The 10,813-nt window shown below is 44.8% G+C and overlaps 1 protein-coding gene across 1 annotated transcript in view; it reads right to left on the reverse strand.

The window, feature by feature from the left end:
* KCNE2 (potassium voltage-gated channel subfamily E regulatory subunit 2) overlaps positions 1-2,134 on the reverse strand; it is a 50,693-nt gene extending 48,559 nt beyond the window's left edge. Inside the window, exon 1 of the mRNA XM_043593665.1 lies at positions 1,971-2,134. The gene's annotated coding sequence lies outside the window, so the exon portion shown is untranslated. The remainder of the gene's footprint in view (positions 1-1,970) is intronic.
* Between the last annotated feature and the right edge of the window lie 8,679 nt (positions 2,135-10,813).

The raw sequence follows: 10,813 nt of genomic DNA on the forward strand, positions 1-10,813 counted from the left end.
TATAGTTTGGTTTTTAGCGCATACAAGTATAAATCCCATCAATCTGCATCTTGCTGTTACACTCTACCTTCTGTTTGTAACATCTACTAGGGACGATATAGACCAATTTTATTTATTATTTTTAATTGCTGTCTGGTATCTCATCATAGAGAATACCACATTTTCTGTATTCCTGTATTGGGAGATGTTTCAGTCACTTGCTTTTTGTCCCTGCCATTACAAAAACATGCCGCACTGACACCGTTGTGTGCAAGATGCTTATGATACTATGCAGGAGGCTGTCCAGTGTGTATCCCAAAGCACGATTTCTAGCACACCGGGTAAACACGTTTTCCTAGCTGCCACCAAACTTTTCTCCTCGGCGCTTTTACCAATTCACATTTCCAGCAACAATTTATTTATTTCTCCTACGACCTCGCCAACAGTTGAGATGGCCCGCCCCTTAAATTTTACGAATACAATGAATGGAAAGTGGTCTCCTTTTGTGTTGTTTCTTTGCCTTCTCTGGGCTTGAACATCGTTTTTGTTTGTTTCCTTATTTGTCGGCCCTTCACATCTCCTTTTCAGACAACTGGTTCATTTTTTTCTACTTTTTTTATTTTGTGTTTTTGTATGTTCATTCCTAGTCTATTAAATGTGTCTCCTAGTCTGTTTTTAATCTTTGGCCAATAGAAGGCTACATGCTTTTTCTGTACAGAATTTTAAAATTTGACATAGTTAAATCTATCTTTTTCTTTATTGTTGGGACTTTGTAAATTTTTTTTTTTTTTTTTTAGGTTTCCTCTACTCTAAGATCATGTAGGCGTTGTCCTTTATTTTCTTTATTAGTTTTTGAAGTGTGTTTTTTCACATTTAGGTCTATAATCCATCCGGTGATGTATGTGTACAGTGTATGGTGTGAAGTAGCGATTTAATTGCATTTATACAGCCCTCCCTCCCCTCCACCCCCCAACTGCCCAATCCCATAAGATCTTCCTAGGATTGTTTCTGCCATTCCAGAGCTGGCCTGTCCTCATCTTAGTTTAACGGTCTCTGCAACATATTCTCGTGGGCCAGAAGGTGACAAAGCGAGACAGTTCCAATGGACTCATATCATAATACACTTGAGTGTACCAAAGCAGAAATAATGTGGAATTATGGTGAATAGTCTTGATGTGTCACTTCAGTGGTCTACAGAGTCTGATCTGTTTGGCTGGCACAGACTCTCTCCCACCTGTAGCTAGTATAGAGGTTATGGGTTGGAATGTGTCTCCCCCACGATTCATATGTTGGAGCCCGAACCCCCGGTACCTAGGGAAATGACCAGGAATCGGGCCTGTGAAAAGGTAATTAAGTCAGGGGCTGCTGGGTGGCTCAGCGAGTTAAGTGTCAGACTCTTGATTTCAGCTCAGGTCATGATCTCACAGTTCTCGAGATGGAGCCCCGTGACGGGCTTTGCGCTCACAATGCAGAGCCTGCTTGGGATTCTTGTGCTCCTCTCTCTCTGCTCCTCCCCTGCTCATGCTGCTCTCTCTCTCTCTCGCTCTCTCTCTCTCTCAAAATAAACAAACTTAAAAGGTAATTAAGTTCAAATTGTTTTTGGTAATTTTAGGACGGGTCCTCATCCAATATTACTGGTGTCCTTACAAGAAGAGGAAATTTGGACACAGACATGTGCAGGTACAGAGGAAAGGCCATGCGAGGACACGGCAAGAAGGAGGCCGCCCGCAAGACAAGCAGGAAGGTCTCAGAAGATACCTTTCTCTTGGGCTTCCGGCCTCTAGACCTGTGAGAAAATAGATTTCTGTTGTTCAAGCTCCCAGTCTGTGGCACTTCGTATCAGCAGTCCTAGAACACTAATACTGTAGGATAATCCCCAACAAAGATGTATGAAGACGTCAGTAATTAGATAGATTTAAGCCTCTCACCATGTATTTTTCACTTGGCATAAGTACGTGAAAAATCCGCAAACAATTCTACTATGAGCTCACCCGAACAGGGGGGACGGCGGTCGGGGAAACTGTATGAAGATTCACGCGGAGCCATCAGTTTGTCAAGTCATTCCTCTCTCAAGCTAGCAGGCGTGATCTGATCGCTCGCAATAGGTTGTATTAGTTTCTTGCTGCTGCAAAAACAAATTAAAACAAACTTAGTAGCTTAAAACAAATTTAGCGTCTTCCCGCGGGGGAAGTAAGAAATCCTGAAATGGGGGTGTTGGCCAGGCCGTGCTCCACGCTTCTGGAGGCCACAGAAGAGAACTCACTCTCGTGCCCTTTTCAAGTGTCTAGAGGCCACCTGGGTCCGTTGGCTTAATGCTTCTTCCTCTGTCATTATAGTCACCACTCTAGCCTTTGATTCTGCCTTCACATCTCCTTTTCAGATTCTGACCCTCCAGCCTCCCTCTTGGGAGGACCTTTCTAACTCACTCGGCCTGCCTGCATAATCCAGGGTGATCTCAAAAACCTTAACGTAATCCCATCTGCACAGTCCCTTTTTTGCCGTGTATGGTAACTCACTCACAGGTTCAAGGGAACATCCTCGGGGGGCCATTATCCTGTCTACCACAGTTGCAAAACAGTTCAGGAGAGTAATTTTATAAGAAAATAATTCGGTTGTGTTCAGAAGCAGAGAATTTTTAAAAGGATGGAAGTCCTGAAAGGCTTCCTGCTTCTTAACTCAAGGGAAGAGTCTTTAAATTAAGTTTTGAAAATTGTCTATTAGTACCAGAAGTTTTTCAAAATAGTTTTTAAGTCCTTGTTAAACTTAAAAGGTGTTGTTTTGGTTAATTTTTTTTGTTTGGTTTGAGCCCCGTGTTGAGCTTTTTTCCACATTCAGTTGGATTCCATCTGCCAATGTGCAAATGGGGCTGTTTCCACTTAGGAGATTTTCTCCCATGTGCAGCCTCGAGGCAGAAGTGTCCCAAACTACTGCTGATCTCTTCAGGCAGCTTATGCAACATGGAGAGTCAGGCTCCAAGTTAGAAGGGTGAAGCTGTTGGGGCCGGAAGGGAACCAACACTCCTCTGGCCCAACATGACTCAATTCCTTCACCGCGCCTGTCACTGACCCTCCCGGGCAGCTGCAGGCAGCACGTTCTTGCCCTGAAAGCCCTGCAGTGTCACATGGGGGAAGTGAGTGTCATCGGCCGACAGCGCTAAATTATGACCTGCGTTGGGCATTGCGGATGCGTGGGTGGGAAAGCTGCCTGCAGGCAGCCTGAGATGAACACACGTGGGCACTTGCCAGAACCCATACAGGGAGTTTCAGATACAGACAGATTCCGACCGCTTGCAGCTGACTGATGGAGGAGGGAGGGCTGATTGTTCTGGAAGGCTGTTCCATTCCCAGGGGACATGTGTTAGAACAATTAACTCCCCAGGCTCTCAAGAGAACATGTTTATCAGCAGCTACTGCTTGTATTCCAGAATGGCAAGCTGCCTCAGTCGTCTGTCTGTGTGTATCTATAATAGATGTGAGCTCCGACTGTGCACACGCACATAATCGTGCAAGTGTATGCCGGGCATGTGTGCATCAATGCATGCCTGCCGATCTGTCTCCTTCTGTGCATTTGTTCTTGCACGTGCTAGTGCGTGCCTGTGTGTGGGTCCTGCTTTTCACTAAGACTCAAGAGAGGCCAGAGGTGGGATCTTCCAGCTTCCCGGCCAGCCTCTCCCTGCTCACTCTGACGCTCCCAGGGGTGCAGATTTCTGTCCAACGCATCAGCTTTCCCAGAAAGGCACCCTGGCCATTCTTGGGGAGGCAGGAAATGCCATATGGCCTGAGTTCTCTTCTTGTTCCCCCTCATCCTTCACAGAAGCGATGTCCCAGGCTTGTGGTCTCATTTTTTTTTTTAATTGATAAGCTTTGTTTTTAAGAGAAGTTTTACATTCGCAGCAAAACTGAGCAGAAAGTTCAGAGAATTTTCATATAGCCCTTGTCCCTACATATGCACAGCCTCTCCCGTTATCAAATCTGACACCAGGGTGGCACATTTGTTAGAATCAATGAACCAACGGGGACACATCATTATCACTCAAGGCCCATAATTTACGTTAGGGTTCACTCTTGGTGTTACGCATTCTATGAGTTTTGACAAATGTACATCACAGGTATCCACCATTAGAATATCACACAGAGTAGTTTCGCTGCCCCAAGAATCTTCTGTGCTCTACCCATTCATCTCTCTCCCTGATCCAAGCCCTGGCATCCCCTGATTTTTTTTCCAGTCTCCCTAGTTATGCTTCTCCAGAATGTCATATGGTTAGAATTGTACAGTCCATAGCCTTTTCAGATGGGCTTCTTTCACATAATAATTTGCTGAATTTAAGTCTCCTCCCTGTCTTTTCATGGCTTGATAGCTCATTTCTTTTTATGGCTGAATAATATTCCATTGTCCCATGGACCATAGTTTCTCCAATCCCCGACTGAAGGACATCTTAGTTATTTCCAAGTTTTGGCAATTCTGAATAAAGTTGCTATAAACACTCACGTGCAGGTTTGTGTGTGGTGGACAGAAGTTTTCAACTCATTTGGGTAAACACCAGGAAGCTTGGTTGCTGGATCGTGTGTAAGAAAATGTCAAAGTGTACGGGCTCTTTTTAAACTTAGCATTTCTGCTTGACTTTATTTTCCACAAAACTATTTATTAATATGCAGTAGGCACTTGAAATCCTCATGGGATGGCACGCTTGCTTCTTCCAGAATTCCCCAACTCAAGAATGTGGAAAATTTGTCCAGGCTCCTGCCGTCTTCCCGAATCACATTTCCATCGGGAGTTAAGTGCTTCCTGCACATCCTTGCACACCACAATCTAACTGCCTCCCAACTTTTACAAAGCTTCGAGCTTTTACTTGGTGGCCACTCTTCACATACACAAAAATGACTTCTTGTTGCTTTAGAATTCAAAAGACTTACTCTGTAGCGTTAGTCAAGGAGAGGAGGTCAATACGCTGCCCTAGGACGAGGCTGTCAGTGGGTGGGAGGATAATCTAGGCACATTCATGAAGCCGAAAGATTTGTCCCCAGTACAAACCCCATGGCGTAGTCGGTTCATATTGATGCCTCAGCAAAAGGACAAGTTGCAATCTGATGTGGGCCTTCTGAATCACACAGGGAAACTCAACCCCACAAATGCTGAGTCCACAAATTCCATACGGTACCTTTCAAAAAAATTTTTATGAAATAGATTCATATTATTAACTTGGTCTAATCTGAGAAACATTTCATTAGTCTGTTAGCAGCTTGCACAGTAGCCTGATGACAGTATAACTCTAAGAATGCAGAGAGCAATATAAAAATCACTGATTCATTCATTTAAAAAAAGCGTATCGAGTCCTGGTTCTGTTCGTTTCTCCATTTAGAGATGAGGAAGTTGTCTCTGATGTCTCTGGTAATACAGTGACACCACCACTAAACAGCCTGCTTAAAATGCTAGAGATGATATTAATTAAAAAAAAAAAAAATATATATATATATATATATATTTAAAGCACAGCTGAACCAGCATCAGAACAAGGCATTCCTAAGAGATCAGAAATCTTGAGAAAGCATGAATCCAGAGAGGAGAACTAATGCTGGAGGCAGTCATTACCTGTGGGGGCATGGCCATTTCTTGGTGACCTAGCCCAGGCTTTAATGGGTCATGCAGGTACCAGGGACAGGCGGGGTGAGGAGGGGACTGGGAGACCCCTCACATAAAGCCAGGACCACTAAAGAACAATATGCTGAAGAACTGAACCAGGGCAAAAGAACCTGCCCCTCTGAGGGGCCCTTTGGTTGCAGGAGGAAAGAAAAATGTCTCCCAAGAATTTCTAATAGCGAGCCAAAATTCATACCGCTTGGCTAGCTCTAAAGCCAGCAATTTATTTCACGCGATAACACGTTGGGACTACCCCCGTGCCCCTGAAAGAAGCAAAGGTAACGCCTCAAAGAATCATCACAGGAAAGATTTTAAGAAATATGAGCTCAGGATCAAAATCCACCAAACTCATGAAAAAGTAAGCCACCATTAATGAAAATCAAGAGAAATCATAAACCATAGAATCAGACCTGCAAAGACTGCAGCTACTGGAAATACCAGCAGAGAATGTGACATCAGTTTATGTAAAAATACTTAAAGAAAGAAATAAGGGGATTGAATGTAAGGTGAGGATTCATAGGCATCAAAATACATCAGGCAGGTTTGATAAGGAGCCAAAAAGTACTGTCAGAAATGGAAAGTCAGTGTGGATACAGCACAGAGAAACAGGTAAAAAATATAAAAGTGGTTAAGAGGAATAGGACGAAGGGGGAAGATCTAACTTTACCAGGTGAGAGTTGCATGAATAGGTAACAGGAATGATGTGGAAAAAGCAGGATTTTAAAAGGTAATAACCATGAATTTCACAGAACCAATGAAAGACAGCAACCTTCAGATTCAGAAGGCCTAAAGAACACCAAATCAGATAATTTAAAAAAATCCTCACTTAGGGGCAACTGGGTGGCTTAGTTGGTTAAGTGCCCCACTCGATCTCAGCTGAGGTCTTGATCTCAGGGTCTTGAGTTCAAGCCCCACACTGGACTCTGTGCTGGGTGTAAAGACTACCTAAAAAAAAATCCTCACTTAGATATCTTGGCAGTAAAACTGTGGACCAAGGGTCAGCAGTTTGGCCCATGGACCAAATCCTCCCTGCCACCTACATACAATTTTAAGGGAACACAGCCACGCCATTTGTTTCCATATCATTTATGGCTACTTTTGTGCTATAGTGGCAGAGTTGAGTAGTTACAACAGAGACTGTATGGCCCACAAGGCTAGAAATATTTATTAAATGGCCCTTACCTGAAGATGGTTGCCTACCCCTGTTGCAGAACATCAAGGCAAAGAGAAGGCATAATGATTATTCATATTTATGGTGAATTGGCAGTATGACTAAGATTTCCTCTTAGATCTCTTGAGCAATAGTTCTCAAACTTGGTCTCAGAACAAGGGCCAGCAGCCCCAGCATCACCTGGGAATTTGTTAAAAGCGGAAACGTCTTTTTTTTTTTAATGGATGGATGATTTTATTTTGCTTACTTCTCTTTCACATCTATATTTTCCACACTTAATATATTTTACTTTTTAATAAAAAATTGGAAGTTCCTTAAAAATAATGATTCCAAGGATTAAGGTTAACAGAGCATTCCTAAGTGATTGATGAGGAATAAGAAGTCTTTGTTATCTGGTATTGTGGTTACAGTGATGGAAGGCCCAGAATCTTAATGATGAAACTGAAGTCAAACATCCTGCCCACAGTCATCCATACTTGTATGACCACACGTCCTGATTTGGGGCTCATAAAATGTGATTACATTACACCCTATGTTATGGGTGCAGAGGTTGTCAAAACCATATAGAAAAAGTGCAAACGTCTTGAGCCCACAGTCTTCTGAACGATTCTGATGCACACTGAAGTTTAAGAACCACTGCTCTTGACTATTGTACTAGCCCAGAGGTTCTCAGCCCTGGCCATCTCCTAGAATTATCTGTGGAGCTTGTAAAAGAAATATCATTGCCTGCCCTTACCCCCAAAGATCCCACCTAACAGGTCTGCAAGGAGACTGGGCATTGGCATTAAAAAAAAATCCCCTCCCTCATTCAGGTGAGAACCATTGTGCCTGCCTCATTTGATCACTGGTAAAGTGGGCATGGAGAAAATCTGAAGAACTCCCAAAGCTTTGTCCATGTCATGTACGGTATTCTTGATTGTGCAAACTATATAAGAACAAGGGCCACTTGGGGTGCAGGGGACTGTTTTGCTGACTTATCTGAACCTCTCAAATAAGCCCAAACTAAGTCTTACTTACCTTTCCTTTATCCCTTCCCCACCCTGTCCACCACCATCTTTCTCCTGGAAGAGGAACTACCAAGGAGTGAAGTAAGGAAATATCAAGCCATTCAAGTGGGTGGAGAAACAAGTTTTGTGAACAGTCAGTTTTGTTGTAAACAATTCTGGGATAAGAAGGGTTTGGGTAATGCCGGCTACACCAACAGGGGAAGAAGGAACTGAGCCTTGATGAGTTAAGAAACTTTGACCCGGTTCCTCTGCATTGTGGGTGCATGGGATGGGGGCAAGCAGGGGACAGAGGATTCATGCCACAGTTCTCACAAATGTGGGGTGCTGGAAGGGGAAGGCTGACATCTTCTTTATTCACCCGTGATGACAATGACCTCGGCTGAAGGACATACTTCCCAGGCAAACCTACTGAAAGCCTGCCCAACCTGCACCCACCCGCTTTACGGTGTCTCAGCACAGATACCTCCCCCAGCAGACAAGGCCACAACCTGAAACCCAGGTGACATCAAATCACTACCGTCTTCTTAGCTTTTAGGTGAAGGGGGCAATTGGGACCAAATGCTTCTTTGGCAGGGGACAGTAAAATCCAGGGGAGAGGAAGAAGGGGCCAGGAAAAGGCTGAGAACACTGCTTCTCAAGCCGTACATGTGCACACAAGCCACCCGGGGATCTGGTTAACCTGCGGATTGGATCTGAATGGATCTGGGTGGAGCCTGAGATTCTGCGTTTCTAACAGTTGCGCAGGTGAATCTGATGCGACTGGTCCTCAGACCACATTTTGAGGGGCAAGAATCTAAGGTTTGCTCCCAGGCCCGGTTCCCTTGAAAACCCTTCCCCACACGGTGTCCAGACTCCCTGCAGCTTCTAGCTGCTGGCAACAAGAACATGTAGGGGTGGACGTTGAGATGCACTCAAGATTGGCCCTCTATAGTTTGCTCAAATGTAGGGACTGACTGATGTTCCCAAGCTTGGCAAAATACCACTTGCCTAAAAAAGAATCCTGGGAGTTTATCGAGTTTCTCACCTAAAATTTCAAAATAACATAATGTGGAACCACCAGGAAAACAAGTGGTTTTTATAATAGGGAAGCCCACAAAATGGCCACAGTAATTTACATCTTCATGGTTTATAGGCAAAAAGTCTTCAACTTGAGCTGAGGGAGAAGTAAAATAAATAACTGGGGTTCTTTTACCACTCACCAAGATACTTATGCACTTAAAAGACTGATGCTAGAAACCACATTCTCATCCATTCTGAGTTTCCACCCATTCCCTTGGAGCTGTATCTGGTGGCTGGTATTGTAATGCCACTGTGAATATTTGTTTAAAGCTCACCGCACATTTATGGGGACCAGATTTGGTTCCCCGCAGAAACCTTGCATGAGGCAATTGAGAAAAATAATTGTCATGAGCAAGGTTTGGGCAGCAGGGAGAATGAGAGGGTTGTAGAGAACTAGAACTGGAAGACAGGCAGACCCCCAGGGTCAGAGGACTCCACACAAGGAGTTAAACTCGGGTCCAGGAAGTGAAGAACCCTGAATCCAGAAAGCTGACCTGAATCTGAGTCTTTTTGTCTAAGGCAGAGCTCAGGACAGCTGCAAGAGGTATAGGGGTCATGCAGGGTGAGAGCTCACTGGGACAGGGTTGGGAAATGGTCAGTGCGGGAAACAGGATGAAGAGAAAAGCATTAGGTGAGTAAGAAGCCTCCTGGTACAAACTCCTTCTGATCAGGCAGATGTGGGGACTGGTTCCCAAGGATCACTGATGCCAGGAAAGGCCAGCGGCCAGGTGACCTGTCCCTGGGAAATGAGGTACCTCCTTTAACAACTCCACCAGGAGTCTGTTCTCTCTGCTGACCATCCTGGGCATGGATATGGAGTCTTCTAGGCTGTTCCTCAAGCACTGATACACAAGACCTGATGGGTAAGAAACAGGGGCAGACCGGGTATCTGCCTGGTGGGCTAGACCAAGCAGTAAACATCATGGAGATGTGGCCCCCTGGGGACTGGGAATCCAACTCTGGAAGCTCATTCCCTGGGAGGCTGGAATACAAGCATCTGTGTTCTCACCACTGACCAGGCATTAGATGATTCCAGGGAGCTTTCAAATAAAATCTCAATGCCCTGGCTCATGCCCAGAGATTCCAACTGAATTGGTCTGGGAAGCGTCCCTGGCATTGGTATTTTTTAAACATTCTCTGGGTGATAATAAGGCTCAGTCAAGGCTGAGTTAGAGGAACGTGAACAGGGGAGATAAGCGACTGTCTCTGCCCTTGTCACCCCCCTCTTTCTATGGAAAGGCCTCCTCTGAATGTTTAGTGTTTGACAGTCTGAGTTTTATTCATACTATCTCTTTAAAGAATAATAACCATTGGGTTTATTTATTATTTTTCCACTGAATTACTTTAAAATCCTAATTTTTCCAGAAGTCTTTCAGTTATTTAACAATGACTAATCACTATGTACAAAGCACTGTTCTCCAAGGGAGAGGCACGAAGTGACAGGAGATGACAGGAGGGGGAGGACAAATGTTCAGAGCCCACGCGGGTATGTGTGTTCTCGCCTGCCCACGGCTGGGCCCACCCTCCTCCACAATGCCACCCCTCTGCCGTTGGCGGATGTCTCCCCTGGGGACCAAGATGCTCGGTAACAGGCCACAGAAGATAGGCTCCATGTGAAATGTGGATCCAGAGAAGAATCGGAACAACAATGCAAGGAATGTCCTGGGCTTAAGCATCTCCGTGAGATACCATGTCAGGATATCAGTAGGCTACCAGCCAATGGGCTTTCCCAGGCATCCTCCCTCGACGTATTTGCTTTTTCTGAGACCACCAAACCCCAATGGAAATATCTATGAGTTCCGTGCTCCACCAGGTGCTTCACAACCTTGGTCAGAATATGGTCGTGCCCACCATGATCTCTCCAGCCGGCAAACCTACGCTCACCATTCCCAGCTCCCTAGGTTCGCGTGAGTCTTCTCTGTGGAGAGCCACCGACTCCTAAGTCAGGTTAAGTGAGATA

The sequence above is a fragment of the Prionailurus bengalensis genome, chromosome C2 (genome assembly GCF_016509475.1).
Source record: "Prionailurus bengalensis isolate Pbe53 chromosome C2, Fcat_Pben_1.1_paternal_pri, whole genome shotgun sequence".
Classification (NCBI taxonomy): Eukaryota; Metazoa; Chordata; class Mammalia; order Carnivora; family Felidae; genus Prionailurus; species Prionailurus bengalensis.